Raw genomic sequence first — 16,839 nt, 5'->3', positions numbered from 1 at the left:
AGGTTGTATGAGGAATTCTGTTACCATGTTGGCATTGGGGATTTCAATATAAATCAGCTCTGTTTTTAAAGCTCCTCATTTTTAATTCTGTAATTTATAGAAGATTTACCATACAGTTACCATAAGTTTCTCTTGGACAGGCCTATTTCAAGTCCTTGGAGAGATCCTAGCAATGTTTTCACATGATCATATGTTCGTACACTTCCTAAAACTAAGCTATATGAAATTCAACTATGACTACTGTTGCTATTTCAATTCCCCTCCCCTCTCCCCCCAAACTCCTGATCTGTACACAAATATCTCCACTCCCAACATGATATAGAGACTGTGAGGAAGTTTGGTACCTAAGGCATTAGTTGCATTAGTGATATATTTGGTTTGGGTTAAGTGAATGAGGCTAGGACCAGAATATAGAATTCTGGCACATAGGACAATCATCCTTTTTTCTTACCTTCTAGGCATGTTTAGTAAATTTCATCAAAAATCACAGTGGTACGTCAAGAAGAGAATGGCAGTCAACAATATGTACTTACCTAAGTTTTCTAACCAATTTTCCCAAGTTAGAGCTTTCCATTTCCAAAGCAGGAGCTTTTTTCAATGGGGGTAAGATAAGCAGTTTTCACATGTGTTTTGAAAGATGAGGTCAGAATAGACAAAAAGATTAGGTTAGTTGTAGCTTTTCTGAAAGAAAATGAGGGGATCCCTGGGTATCTCAGCGGTTTAGCGCCAGCCTTTGGCCCAGGGTGTGACTGGGATCAAGTTTCACATCAGGCTCCCTGCATGGAGCCTGCTTCTCCCTCTGCCTGTGTCTCTGCCTCTCTCTCTGTGTCTCTCACAAATAAATAAATAAAATCTTTTTTTTTATTTTTTTAAAAAGAAAGATAATGAAATCTAAGAAATAGAAATATATATTCAGCTGAGACTTCATAATAATAGTATAATGTTAGTAGTAAAGATATGATAACTTTTAAGAAAGCTATTGATCATCTTGTGAAATATATGAGCTTAAATTATCAGTTTGTTCCTGAAATGATCATTTCTTTGGCAATAGTTTAACTTTCATGTTGTACTGATACTTACCCAAGCTTTTATTTTTTTCTAGGATATTTTAAGGAACCAAAACAAATTCTCATTTTCTCCCTAAAAGCAGTGATTAGCAACAATTCTTCTCTTTGAAAATGAACAAAAATATATGCAATTAATATGTATATTGACAAATGTATTTTTAATGAAAATTTCATTACCTTAATGATTATTTTGAGTAATTCATTTTTCAAGAAGTCATATATTTGGGAACTTTATCTATTCTTAACACAATGCAATACTTATCTTCTTTCACCTTATCTCAAAATAAAATCTTACTTTATTTTCTAAAATTTATACTATTGTTATTATAGGTATCTGTTCAAAATTACACCATTTTTCTGCATAAAAACCTATTCGTTTTAGTAAGAATACTGCATTTAGTATTAAAGTTAGTCATTTTACCTAGTATTTGAATTGTGCTTGAGAGTTTCTAAAGTACTTTAACATGCTATTTAGCTTGATATTATGATTATAAAAGGAGTTAACTCCTTATATTTTTATAATAATGTTATCCTAAAATGACAAAATCATGATTCTGAGTTATTCTCCAGTCATTATACTATGTTCTATGGTTGCAAATCATGCCTAAATGCTAGTAGATTTGCATACACATTACAGAAACAAATATGACCAAGAGTATGGGTGAATTAGAATAATTGTAATGCTGAATTTTTATTTGAAATTTATTATTCTAAAATTGAAAAAGTAGTTCTTAAATATAGATAACGTTGTTATAGGTATGTGGGGATATATGCAGTTTTTGTATAAAATAGAATCACTGCATTATCAAAAGAGCTACAGCATTCTGTTTGACTAAAGAGAAAAAGAAAGAAGGAAAAAGAAATCTGAAACATTGCCTGGAGGTATCTTTGTTACCTAAAAGTTCCAAGAGTCATCTGAACAGATTACTTCCAAGATACACGAAGAACTTAATTAAAATTGTATTGATGTATTGTATCTGCAGAGATAATTAAATACAACACCAGTTTTTGCATGCAAAAACATATTTGTCTTGCCAAGAAAGTAATTGAGAAAGAATTGAGTGAGTGACTTAGCCTTGATGTAGAAACTTTTATCAGAAGAGTTTCCGTTGGTTAAAGAACTCTGAGAATTGCCCACTAGCATATGTGTTGTGTTTTAACTGAACATGCAAAAATATGGCATAGTAAAACAAATATGTATCTCACCCCATGAGTTCACTCTACAAAAAAAGATAAGCTAAATCAGATTATGAAGTCAACTGAGAGTTGATGCTTTTATTCACTTGATATTATTCATCTGTTTCATGGTGATGCTTACCCTGCTTTAAACAATCACTGAACTACTAAATCATACTTTTCCATTTTTAAATACAAATGACTCTCACATGCCTGCATTCCAATAATTACTGCTCTGAAAGAGTGTTCCACGAAAAAGATCTGCTGCCATTCATTATTGAACTATGATGATAATATTGTAGTTACTCGAACTTAAGGTTGCAAGGTTGCGATGGAAAACATTGGAGAAATCCTTGGTAAACACATGAGCCTTCTTAAATAGACTTATTCCAAGAATATATTTATTACTATGCAATATATAATATCTTTTAAATCCTTGTAACCATAAAAGAATTCAGAAAGACTGATTTTGTTAGAAAAGCTAAACATATTGACCCAGATTTTGAAAAGCTCTGTATCAGCACCAAATGACTCCAGATGAAATTAAACAAGGCCACTCGAGAAAATATCCCAGGGCTTTGTTCTGCATATTAGGGGAGAAAAAACTAGCTCAAATTGAAACACCTACAGATCTCTGAGGACTTCAGAACACTGATAAGAGCTGAGCTATTTGAGGATAGAGTTTAAAAGAAAGATTATCCAGGAATAGAGAAGATCACCTTCAGTAAGTGACCAAGTACCTGCTTCCAAAAGTTTATAGGTTCAGCACTAGTGCCATGTCCCAGTAGAAAGGTGAAAAAAAAATTATGAAACACAATTAGAAGGGGATAATTTTCAGATGTCAGAGTCCTTATGACTTCCAGAATCTGCTGTTCCATTGAAACAATGAGAACACTAGTAAAGATTACCAAAATTAAGTTTTTCAAAACTCCAAAAATGAACCAAAGACCTCCAACAATCTCAGGAGCATTTATTCAAGACAATGAGTTAAATAGTAACAGCAGAGCCCTGTGGCAGTCTGACTTGCCCTCTCTCTATCCCTCTCCACTCAGCTCCACAAAACTTTGAAAGCAACAGATTTGCAGTTAAGACAACAATGAAAAAAGCAGCCTAGCAGCCAAAGAGATTTGAAGCTCTTCAGAAAGCCCAGCCCCATATATTTCATCTGTCTAGTAGCTCCCTGCAAAACCTTAACAGCACTTCTCATTATTTGACCTGGTAAGAGTACATTCACTAGGAAAGCCTGTTTCCAAGACATTTGTTGAAAACAATTGCTTACCATCACAACTGCTTTGGGAGTGGTAAGGATGATCTTGAAAATGAAATTCCACAGTTGACTTTGAAGAGCTCCAACATACTGGGAATCTAGAAACCCCCATGCATGTGCAGGGGTGTGTGCAGGCTTGGGAAGACCTGAGTAGGCTCTAATTTCTCACCTGTGACTGAACTTAAAACCCTGAACAAGCAGGAAATGAAGGCTAATCACTAGTTTCAAAGTACTTGAATGTTGAAGGCATGCTTCAAAATACACTAAGCCCCTTTGAAAAGCGTTGGGACTTATTTCTTCAAGGAAATTTTAGGGAAAATCAATAATTTCTGACCAGTAAGCGAAAATGAGCCATGACTTCAGTAGCTGTACATGACAGAGTATATAGACTCTGCAGGATTATTATAAGAAAGTTATTCAGCAAACAGAAAACAAAACAACAAATAACAACAACATCTGGGGAAAGTGGGGAATTTTATTTCCGCAACTGTCACATTATAAAATGTCCAGTTTCAACAAAATATTGTAAGACACACACAGAAAAGTAGGAAATTATGACTCATACACAGGAAATAACACAGTCAATAGAAACTCTCTGAGGAAGCCCAGATGTTAGACTCACAAAACTTTAAATCAGCACTTGTAAATTGTTGAAAGAACTAAAGAATATATGCCTAGAGAATTAAAGAATGAGAACAATGTCTCACCAAATAGAAAATAATCACTAAAAGATTATAAAAGAACTAAATAACAAAGGAAACAACAAAACTAAAAGGCAGCCTACAGAATGGGAGAAGATATTTGCAAATGACATATCTGATAAGGGGTTAGTATCCAAATTATGTAAAGAACTCTTAAAACTTAACACCCAAAAGACAATAATCCAGTTTAAAAATGGGAATAAGACATGAATGGACATTTTTCCAAAGAAAACATGCAGATGACTAACAAACACATGAAAAGATGCTCAATATCATCAGGGAAATGCAAATCAAAACCACAATAAGATATCACCTCACACCGGTCAGAATGGCTAAAATCAACAGCATAAGTGTAATGAGAGACAAGAAGAGGGGGAGAGAGAGAGGAGCAGAAAAATATCTAAAAGAATAATAGCTAAAAAGTTCCCAAATTTGATGAAAATCCTTTTAAGTTAAAATGGTAATTACAAGTATTAATTGAATAAATATTTCCTACTGCAATTCCAATATCTAGAACAAAGAAGTATACAGTATCACTATTCACCATTCCTAGTGCAATGGAAAGAAAGAACATTTATATCTATTATGATATCAAATCAACTGTATCCTAATGTATAATTATCAATTTATTGGCAAAGTCTACCAAAAGTATTTTATATATTACTGATTTTGTTGAAACAGTGTATTTTTAAATAGACTTATTACCTAGTTTTTAGCACTTACGTAAATTTTTAATTTTCTGCTCTATAGTCCTTAACAAAAAAAAGTCTGTCCTTACAAAACTATTGCAGAGAGGTAATCTAAATGGCATATTAATCCATCTATTTAGCTTCTCAGAACTTGCAAACTGTATCAAATAGAATCAAGACACTTTACAATGGGAATAATTCCTCATTCAATATTCATAAATTACGTATGTACTGTGTACTCTGTGCTAGGCACTAAGAATATGATAAAACACCTAGCATTTATAAGCACTTGAATTTACTATGTGCTAAACACATGTTATAAACACCATGTTTTAATTTATGTGAACTTCCCAAACCCCTTAAGAAGTAAACATTATTTCCATTCAACAGATGATAATATTGAGTCATAAAAAGAGGAACTTGATCACAATCATATAGCTCTGAACAGCTCTTCAGGTAGGATATGAACCTACACAATCTGACTGTGATTCAAAGACCTTCCTAGTTCCAATAAACAATAGTAAACATTCAGTGTTTCACCAGGAGTTTATAGTGTATTAGAGGAAACAGGCATTAATGTGGCAATTGCAATTAGTGCAGTTTTAGGGATAAGTACATAGCACTAGAATAGCACATAGATGGGACGTCTACCTTTTAACAAGGATAGTTCTCTACAAGGAAACTCTTAGTAAGAGATAGTAGACTATTTTAGGAGGATGTAACCATAAAAGATAAAATGGAAAAGATTCAAATATAGGAATTAGGAATATGAAGAGTCATGAGGAACTTTAAGAAGTTTAGTAAATTAGGAATCCCTGGGTGGCGCAGCGGTTTGGTGCCTGCCTTTGGCCCAGGGCGCGATCCTGGAGACCCGGGATCGAATCCCACGTCAGGCTCCCGGTGCATGGAGCCTGCTTCTCCCTCTGCCTGTGTCTCTGCCTCTCTCTCTCTCACTGTGTGCCTATCATAAATAAATAAAAAATTAAAAAAAAAAAAAAGAAGTTTAGTAAATTAGGTTGCATCTATACTCAAAACTGAGAAGTGAAGCCATCAAAGAGTAAATATTGATAGTATTCTGTATGTTAGATCAATGAATTCAGATTTTTGTTAACTACAATAGGTAAAAAAATGAGTATAAGAGAAACTGTTTTCAGATTTATAGATTAAGAAAATTCACTTTGGTTGCAATGGGAAGAATAAATCGGAGAGGACAGTAGGTAGAAAAGAAATACTTAGAGTGACAATAAGTTGAAAGATAATGATGTGGCAATATGATAGAAAACAGTTTGAGAAGTATTTGGAATAGTATTTGGTGAATTAAGTGATATGAAGTATGAAAGATAAGAAAGAATGATTCCTAAGTTAATTAACCTCAGAAATGTATATAGTACATAACTATGCTGTTACAATTCATTCCTAGCTGTTGCGGATTGTCAATATATGAGAGATATGCTTTTACAGAAAATTTTAAAATTTTGGCAAATAGTATCTTTTTAGAAATCAGCATCAAAGTAATGTGTGTTTTTTTGTTTGTTTTTTACCTTTTGAACAAGTAAGTTCTTTATTGTTTGGCAAGAGCAAAACAAATGATCATGTGTCCCCTTTTACATTGGATGTCCACAAGCTTCAATGTAAGTTTAATTCTCAATTCTACAAACTTCTGTTTACTTTGTTGTTTTGGTTATCACTGTCTTTTCCTTTCCTTGGCATATACCCATAACTTCATGGTTTTGTTTTTTGAGACATGTAAATGCTAAGTTGATCCTAAAAATGCACTAATAACAACTCCCTTTGCTGACAATCAAATTGGGTAAAAATAAGATTAGTATACATAGAATACTATACCAATAAAATTAATGCAAATTGTATATAAAATTTTTAAAGACTCAAAAGTTAGAAAATCAAACAAGGTGGTGAAAGAAGACAAAGTTCTTTAATGTGAGACTGTTGATTAATTTATAATATTTTTCAGTCTGAGCTAAGTAAATTTATTTTAAAACTGGCATTTGAGAAGGCAAAATATATATAAACAACATGGGAAATAGTAATGAATAATAATAAAGTACCTCAAGCTTTTTAGAATGCTAATTGACAAATTAGAAAATGTTTGGTCACAAACTCAATCTTTTGAAAACTATTAGAAATTAACTATTTGTCAAATTGTTTCTTAAAATCATTGTATATATCTATAAGTAGAATGGATTAGGGACATGTTTATAGTTTGAGATTCCTAACTTTTTTGACTATGGACCTACAGTATTAAAACCATTTAAAAATCAATAACTACATTATTATACTATAATGTCTGTCCTCATACTAATTTAATACAAGTTGCAAGCACATACATATATGCAAACAGATACCCTATTCTTAAATTTTCTAGTTTAACATTTATTGAGCTTCCAGAGTACCACAATTTATTATAGTCAGTTATATATTGGCATTTGCAAGTAAACAAATAACTATATTAGAATTAATTACACTATTATGTACTTAATTTCATTATTCACTAGATAAACAACTCTAAGACTCATACTGTTTCTGTGTGATTAAAAGGCTGGTTTTTAAAAACCTATATCCCATTATTTCTAGCATAAGTTCATTTACATCAGCAGAAAAGTTACTTATAACCAACTATGACAAACACACCAATGCAAAACAATCCTCAAGTGAAGTAATTATCCTCAGTTATAATGTTCTTTCTATGCTTGTACACCTACTTATGGCTATCTTCAGCGGACAGACACCCTGTGAACCTCAAACTTTCTATGCAGTGGAGCAGTAGTAATACAAGGAAGAGAGAAAATTGCAGATAAGCCTGTCCCATCATCCCAGGGATCCATGATAAAGCCAATAGAAACCCAGACTAAACCTAATAAAAATAAGAATCCTGTTGCTTTCTGCACCAAAACTGAAACCATGGTGACCATGGGACTGTGAATTAACATATACTTTGGGAGGCACAGAAGCTACAATAATGAAAGCAAAGAAATGGGTTGGCCTGATTTGCTTACCTTACTGGCTTTTGAACTGAAGGATGAGCTCAGCCCAATTGAGTGTAGCCAATTCTGGAGGAAAAGAGAACATGGAAAGAGCCACATATTTCAAGAGTCAAATGACTACTCTCCCTTCTTCAGGAAAACATAAGTTGGAGAGATGGGTTCCCTGATGCTGCATTTCACTTCAGACAACCTCCTATTTGGTCAGTCTTCACCCTTGTTCAGGAAATACCTTCTGGATGTATCATACAGGTCTTGTTGGCTGTAGGATACAGTTCAATATTGCTGATCTACTTACTGTAAATAAACTGGATGAAACTGAAGGAGATACTTGAAAGTAAAACATAGACTTTCTCTTTAGGAACTGGGAGGAGAATGTGCCTCCCTTTGTGGATGACTTGAGTAGGTGTTCTTTAGAATGCTATTCTAAGAGTAACTGGATCTCAATTCTCAATTCCTAAATGTCCTTTCTCCCACTACAAAGCATATTCAGAACCAGGAAAAGAAGCATTATGATTGGAAAGATAGACTCTGCAGTAATACAGGTAGCTCTTGCTGGGACATGAATAAGAAAGTATTTTATCTCTACAATTTTGGAAAACAAGTTTTGTCATTAGAGGGAGAAAAGACATTATTCACACTGTCATCAAACAAAATGAAACTGTCGCTTGAATTTCACTTCTATATTTATGTGTTTTTATATACTCTCATGTTTCATTTTCTTTTCTGTTGCTAAAACTTACTATTGTTTTTCCCTTTGGAATATGAAGGTGAAGGTGTTATGCTGTGATGTGTGAGGAAAGGGAAAGTATTTTTGTATTCTTCCCCAGTTTTGCCCTTAGCTCAAGGCTGTGGAGTAAACTAGGTCTGCATTAATTATGTTGGCATCATTTGGGGATGATTTCACTGTTGAGAGGATAGATATATCTCAGGCCTAGAGAAATATTAATGCAACACAGAAACTTAAAATTAACCAATTAATGTCTCGAAATTCTCTTGGTCCTGCATTATTGAGCCTCACATCATATGTGTCATAGCTCTGAATGACATTTCAACCAATTTTATTTTTACATCCTATACCCCAAACCTTTCCTGTGGGACAGTGGAATTTATCTGATACAATCGAACTATAATACTGAAAATTTTTAAATTACATTTATCTTCTCTCTCCTTCTCCTTGAACTTAGCCAAAAGAGTCCTACATATATCTGTTTTGAAGTCTAATCCTGTGTCTTTTTTTTTTAATTGGCTGGAAAGTGCCATTATGAGACATTGAGATGGTATCAACAAATAATTAGAAAGTAAAGCAGAATTATATCCCAGCCTAATTACATTCACAAGATTTTACACATTTGACCCATTAAGCCATAAACCAAATAAGAGGTAACTGTATTAATTGCCTATTAAACCAAAAAAAATCCCAATCTTAATATTTTTATTTTATATAAGGAAATACAAAAAAATGCAAAGAAGTAGAAATAAACAATTCAATTGAACAGGACATCAAAATCATTTATAGAAAGTTGCATTTAAACAGGGAAGCAGGAAGCACTGAAAGAATTGTTAGATGAGGAATATATAAAATTCATTTGTCTAATATACAGAGAGTTCGTCATTTCTCAGATCATTTTACAAATGTCTTCCATAGAGATGACTGGATGTCGTGTTTCTGAAATGAATTTTCTTCCACTGCTGTGATAATACATGATTTTTTAAAAAGTAATCTGCAGATTTTATTATGGCAATTCATTAAGAATGAAAGGATAAGAAAACCATTACTGCTTTGACTTTACCAAATAACAAAGCAGCAGGTAAGAATAATCTCTATACCTTTTATTTCCATACCACTCCTAATAGCATTGTCTAGCTTTTCAAGCTGTTTGACAAACAAACAATATTGCAACTTCTCAGTGAGGCAGCCAAGATAATATTCAGGACGAATGCATTTTCTGTCCCTCACAGCAATACGCTCAGTAGAAAATCATTAGATTCTGAAGCTGTATTATATTTTGTGATGATTTCAAGGTTAAAAAAAACTTTGTAAGATCTGGATAAATGTCCTCAACCAATTATACCTTTGTAAACAACTTTTAAATAATGGTTTTACATTTATTTTTTGAAGTTTTAAAGAAATTTCTATTATAAAATTGGACTATAAAAAAGTTGTACATATTTGCTTCTTTCTACCAAACTAAACAAATGTGGTTTATGTGAGCTTTTCTATAGCCTTAAAATACAAAATGTCTACCCATGAAAAATATAAGTATCTTTTACTATCATCAAAGGAATCAATGAACTACAACAGACTCTGTTGCATTGACAAGTTCAAATTAACTGCTTACTCTGATTTGTAAAAGGAGGTGAGCCTCCTACAAGTAGTATGAAATAACATCAATTTTATTGACAGAAACATTTCAACCACTAATTTACTAGCTCTGTTATTTAGTGCACATCGAAAGAAGGCCCAGGATTTTATATTGAAGATTTTATTATACAATCCTAACACACTTTTTCTATATTTTTTGTTTTCAAGAGAATTCTGCTTAACATATAAATCATCTGAAATCTTTCCTAGCTCAAATTTACCTCATAGATAATGAGGTAAAGTATGCAGTAGCTGGAGATGCTGGGTTAGGCACGTTTTTGGAGTGGGGAAAAGAATTACTGGAAAAAAAAAATCACAATTCTTTCAGGGACAATGACATAGATTCATTTTGTTTTTTCAAATAATTCAGAAAAACTAGCTTAGCTTCTTTTTACCAAATCTTTGCATTGTGAAGTTTCAGTGAAGTAATATCTTAAGGGAGGAAGGTGTGGTTCAAATTACTTTCAAAAGTTGTCCTCCTGTTGACTAGTCAAATTTTATATTGAGATACACTTATATTCCGATTGAAAGGACCTTTCTAGGGAACACTTCCTAAGGAAAACACACTGTTTCTATTGTGCATGCTGAAATGATGTATTATAAACTGGAAGCCCTCATTTCCACAGATAAGTTGGCACTTAAATAGTGGGCCACTGTATATGGATAGGGTGGGTTTAAGATATTCTTTCTTCACTCTCCATAGCTCTTTGGCATGTAGGCCTTCAGGTTTTCCATTTCAAAGAATTACCATAAAGAAAAGAATATAGAGTTTTGGCTTTACTATCCATCTCTGTAAGGTCAAGCATTTCTAAATAGGCTAAGCCATCAGAGCTCAAAATGTCCCTCCCAGATTTAACCTTTTTATTGACAATCTATATCCAACAAAATGAGGTGCTAGATACTCCGGAGACTAATTAAGAAAAGTCCCTTCCATCGGTACAGAAACAAACACCTGACCTGGGTATTCCTTTGCCCAATAATCTCTGAAGTTGAAAACAAGATATGAGCTTATTATTAGCAATTTCTGCTCAACTCTCCATTGGCAGCTGTAATCTCTATGAGTCCAAATTACAGAAATCATAAATCTGTCTGAGAACTGAACTTTACCCTTAGGAAAGGGATCTAGCCTGTTGGAAAATGGTAAGCTAATCAAATGATAAAAAATTTGAAAAAAATTTTAAAGGTTTTATACTCATTCTCTTCAGTAAGAATCCTACACACTCAGAGACAACCTTATTCATTAGTAAAAACATAAATAATTGAGTCTTATGCTAGAAATGTAAAATTTCTATTATGTTAAAAGCATATAAAAAAAAGCATATATATTGAATTTTAAAGCTGATTTATCCAGTTTATCAATCTCTCATTTTATAAATGACCAATACTAAAGCCCAGAAAGCTTAAAGGATCATCCAAAGTCACTCAAAAATTTGAGAGAAGTGTTAAATAATCTAGGCATTCTGATACCTTGGTAAGTATTTTTCTTTTTATGGCTTCTTACCTAAAATTTCTTCTGATAAACAGACATACGGTAAAATTAATACCTGTAACTAAAATAGGTTTTATTTTTATGAGTCTTTCTGATAACAGTAGTAGGATAGTAATCTCTTATTATCACTGCAGTGTCTTAAAATTAGAAGGTTTTGCAAATACTAGGATGGACCTCATGGTCAGTTTCTAGAGAATTCAATAGGAAGGCTGCATCAAGCATTATGAATCTCTTATGATTCACATCACCTTCATTGGACAGAGTACTGCTGTAGTATAGTTGATCCTTGAAGAACACATGGGATGGCGCACCAACTCTCCACACAGTCAAATATTCAAATAGAGTTTTTGACTCCCCCAAAACTTAACTATTACTATCCTATCATTGACTGGAAGCTCCATCAATAACATAAACAGTCAATTAAAAATATTTCATATGTTATATGTATTACATACTGGGTTCTTATAACAAAATAAGCTAAAGAAAGTGTTATTAAGATAATCTTAAGAAAAAATACATTTGCAGTACTCTATCAATACTGTATGTTTATGTCATCTGTTTACAAGATGAATTGTGTCAGTACCTACATCAATATTGTCTTATACGAAACACTGTAGATATTACACATATTACTAACTCTAGAAATCAAAAATGAAATGATGAAGTTAAAGAGAAATTCATACTTATATATAGCTATAATTATGTGTTGATAATCAAGAAACATCAATATGACTGCTTTGTGGTAGCTTATTGTAAACAATGTGATTGCTTCACAGTAGCCTAGCCTTTATACATTAATGTATCAGTTGTTATAAAATTTTTATGGAATACAGTATTACAGTTATATTCAAAATACAATATTGGAAGATATGTTACATTTTTATATTTTTTCTTTTTAAAAAATATTTATTAGTGCATAAGCAGGAGGGAGAGAGAGAGAGAGGAGGAACAAGCAGACTCCTCACTGAGTGGGAGTCCAACTGAGGGCTCCATTCCAGGGCCCTGGGATCATGATCTATGCTGAAGGCAGACATTCAACCCACTGAGCCACCCAGGTGCCCCAATATTACATTTTTAAAAGAATCACTTACCTGTGATAATAGGCTGATACCCAGTTTCTTCAATTACAAGAGAAAGAGGCAGTCAGTATAGTCATGTAAGTTGATGGGCAGGGGGAAGTGAAGTTAAAACAGTAAAATACTAACACACTATTAATTTCATATGAAATATCACATACCTTATGCCTACGTAAGGACAGGCTATCCACTTCCATGCAAGTCTTCCGCATGGTATTCTACACAATTCTACACATGAATTCTTAGGTGATGATGATGATAATAGTAATGCAGAAACCTCTCATGTAGTTTTTGCCACAGTTATTAGATGCTCAGAAGAAGACACATACACAACAGATAAGCTTATTAACTGTACAGCATGATGATAATTTACTATTCCTTGAATAGAAGTGGATCATCATAAAGGTCTTCATTCTTGTTGTCTTCACGTTGAGTAGGCTGAGGAAGAGGAGGGACTGGTCTTGCTGTCTCAGGTGGCAGAGGCAGAAAAGCTGGAGGAGGTGGAAGGGCAGGCCAAAGAAGCAGGCATACTTAGCGTAACTTTATGGAAATACATCATAATTTCCGTCTGATCTTTTTTGCTTTTTTATTTCTCTAAAAATATTTCTATACACTACTAATCTTTCTTCTACCATTAGCCTTACTTTCAGTGCCCATTATCATAGAAAGGTCCATTTTCTAAAAGAAGTAAAAGTCATCGTGAGTAATTGGAACCCTTTTGCCAGATTGTCTCAAATCAATTCATTTTTTGGCCCTGCTTATTCTACATTTTCATCCTCATTGTCTGGTTTGGAAGCATTAATTTCCCTCAAGTCATCTGTTAACTCCTCTAATATAGTGTCTATTAGCTCTTAAATTTCTCCAAGGTCCATCTCAAAACCCATCACCCCCACCTTTTGGCCATATCTACAGCCTCTTTAATCATCTCCTTTTTGGCTCTGGTGTAAATCATACAAAATCATGCACATCTGGACACAGTTTTCTCCCACTGTGTTTACTGGCCTGCTTGGTTGTTTTCATGGCTTTTCCTTTAACAATGATAGAATATTCAATGGTCTTATCCTTCCAGACTTACATGATATTCTCTTAATGGGAGTTCTCTTTCATAGCATTGACAATCCTTTCCATAGAGTACCACTGTAAAGAGTTTTAAAGGTCCTTTTGACCCACTGATCTACATACTAAATTAGATTGTGTTTGGGGCACGTAGACCACTTTGATGCCTTCGGTATTGAACTCATGGGGCTGTGGGTGGCCAAGGGCATTGTCCAACATCAAAGAACTTCAAAAGGCAGTTAGTTACATACCGCTCAGTTACTTCCTGACTTCAAGGGCAAAGCATCAATGGAACCAATCCAGGAAAAAGGGGGTTCTTGTACAATAAATAGACTGATAGCTGGGGTTTATCCTTTCCCTTAAAGGCTCAGCATTTAGCAGCTTCATAAATAAGGGCAATCCTGATCGTACCCAACACATTTGCACAAAAGAGTAGAGTTAGCCTATTTCTTCATGTCTTAAACCTTGGTGTTTGCTTTTCTTCCTTACTAATAAATTCCCTTTGTGGCTTTATTTTTTTCCAGAATAGGACACTCATCTGCATGAAAAACCTGGATAGGCAGATATCTTTTCTCATCAATAATTTTTTTAATGGTGTCTGGGAACTCATCTGCTGCTTCTTGGTGACCAGAAATTACTTCTCCTGTTACCTTGATGTTTTTAGAGCTAAACCCCTCTATAAAAATATCAAACCATCTTTTGCTGGCATTAAATTTTCCAGCTTTAGATCATTCAGCTCACTTTCACTTTGTCTTGAATCACATTAGGGTCTACAGATATTTCTTATAGCAATATTGCACCCACATAAAAGCTGCATTTTCAATAAACGGTACAAAGATGTTTTGCAAGAAGTGCAGCATTTTTGGGGCACCTGTGTGGCTCAGTAGATTAAGCATCTGACTTTTGGTTTCAAATCAGGTCATGATTTCAGGTTCATGAGATCTGGCCCACATACACCTCCATGCTCAACTCAGAGTCGGCTTGGGATTTTCTCTATCCCTCTGCCTATGCCCCTTCCCTCACTCTCCCTTGCTCTAAAATAAATAAATAAATCTTTTTTTTAAAAGTGCACATTGTCACGTTTCCTGGTGTAGCTGACGCACCAGCTTTGTGATTTTTTTTTTTTTTATTGTCCTTATGCTGGATTTATTCATGTTGAAATGGTGGGCAATCACAGCCCCAGACCTCAATTTATGGTCTATCAAGCAATTCAGTTTTGTTTTTCTTGTATGTCATGACTCTTCTCTGCTTCTTTACTCCAGCATCAGTAGTAGAACTTTATGGATCCCATGGTGTTATCCAAGGTTTATGGTATTGCACTAAACATGATGAAAAATACATGAGAACCATAAGAGATCACTTTTAGTGTGACATGCTATTTACCAGAGAGACAAACTGCTCATGTGGAGATGATTATCATCACATGGCATTTTAGATTGATACTTCCAGCCCTTGAGCTCACTGCACCAGCAACAGGAGGTAGATATGAAACTACTATAGTAATACAGCATGTACTATCGTTAGTTTTATGCAGTTATGGTTAACACTGCATTTTTTTTTACATTTCTCTTGGCTGCAAATGACAACCTTGTATGTGTTAGTGTGTATAAGTTTTGACAAATTTTAACTTTTTATTTTTTATTTTTTTGTAAATTTTAACTTTTTAGAATAGATTTATATATATTTTATGGTGGTATATGATAAAATAGATTCATATCTACATGTATTTTACACATTCATGACATACCTACATACCTAACTTTTTCTTAGTGCTTTCAATATTTCTAGGCCACACAGTTTATCTGTGAGTTTTTTTAAATTGTCACAAATCATCAGAAAGTTTTCTAATATATTTATTTTTAAAAATCTGAATTTAAGTAAACCCATGCAGTTCACACCTGTGTTGTTCAAGAGTCAACTGTAGTTTCATTACCTAAAGATACAATAGCCTCTTTGTAGTAAATTTGAAATATGTTCTGAATTATGCCATCTTCTATCAAAGCTAAGCATTAAGTGAATGAATCCAAATTTTCCATCTTGGAACTACTTTTGGTAAATATAAAATGTTCCAAAGTTATTAATCAAATTTTCAATCATCTTGAAAGCAGAACTTTTCAAATATAGGTTATTTGGGTTATAGTTGAAGAGAAACATGAATATATTCTGACACATACATAAATCCTATTTTTTCCATTATGGTAAAAATCTTGCTTGTGGCAATACCTAGAACTATTCCACTTCTATGTATGTTATACAGCTACTTATGTCACTGTTTTTCTAAAATATAATTTTAAATTTTTACAACTGGATTCTTGAATATTTTTGAGATGTTACCTGTTCCCTAGTAGAGTATTTGATGCCGTTCTTTAGGATGATATGATCTAAATTGCATCTGAGGGGGAAAAAACAGACTCTGATATGTCCTGTATTATTCTTGGTTTATTTTCCTAAGTGATATTTCTTCTAATTTTGTAATTCTCTGGATAATTCACTGAGGTTTTCTGGACTGGGTAAAATTAGATGTCTGTGTTCAAACAATTATATTACTAAAAAATAAAATTTATAGATAACGTGTATATGTTAGAAAAATAACAAGATAACATAGTAGTCTGGAATTTTTGCGACAGATTAAAGGTCTGTATTTAAGTATTGTCAAAATACAGCTTAAATTTAAGTAACAGAAAAATTTTTAGTCTTGTTAGCATTTGTATATTAACTGTATTTTTAAATAGGAATATTAGTTTATACAGCACAGACCTACTTGGTTTCACAAACACCAACCTTTAAACTGAATACTGAGTGTATTAAACTTACTTAAAGAATATCAACATTCTATAGCAATAAGATTAAAATAAATTTCTACTCCAAATCATATGTATCATACATTCTTATCATATTCTTCCCAGTGGGTATTTATCATGTTTTGATACCTGAAATAGATTGACTGCAAAATT

At 33.3% G+C, this 16,839-nt stretch overlaps 1 long non-coding RNA gene across 7 annotated transcripts in view; it reads left to right on the top strand.

The window, feature by feature from the left end:
- LOC140604738 (uncharacterized) overlaps positions 1 to 16,839 on the top strand; it is a 158,640-nt gene that overhangs the window by 95,819 nt on the left and 45,982 nt on the right. The window contains exon 8 of one of the 7 annotated variants that reach the window (XR_012007536.1): positions 459 to 671. The exons of 5 other annotated variants lie outside the window; for them this stretch is intronic. This is a non-coding gene — a long non-coding RNA (uncharacterized lncRNA). Of the gene's footprint in view, positions 1 to 458; positions 672 to 16,839 lie in introns of those variants that run through there. One more of the 7 variants, XR_012007544.1, reaches the window with a different exon arrangement.

This window comes from Canis lupus, chromosome 15, assembly GCF_048164855.1.
Source record: "Canis lupus baileyi chromosome 15, mCanLup2.hap1, whole genome shotgun sequence".
Classification (NCBI taxonomy): domain Eukaryota; kingdom Metazoa; phylum Chordata; class Mammalia; order Carnivora; family Canidae; genus Canis; species Canis lupus.
Note: the sequence above shows the minus strand (reverse complement) of the source record. Positions and strands in the feature narration are given on the sequence as shown.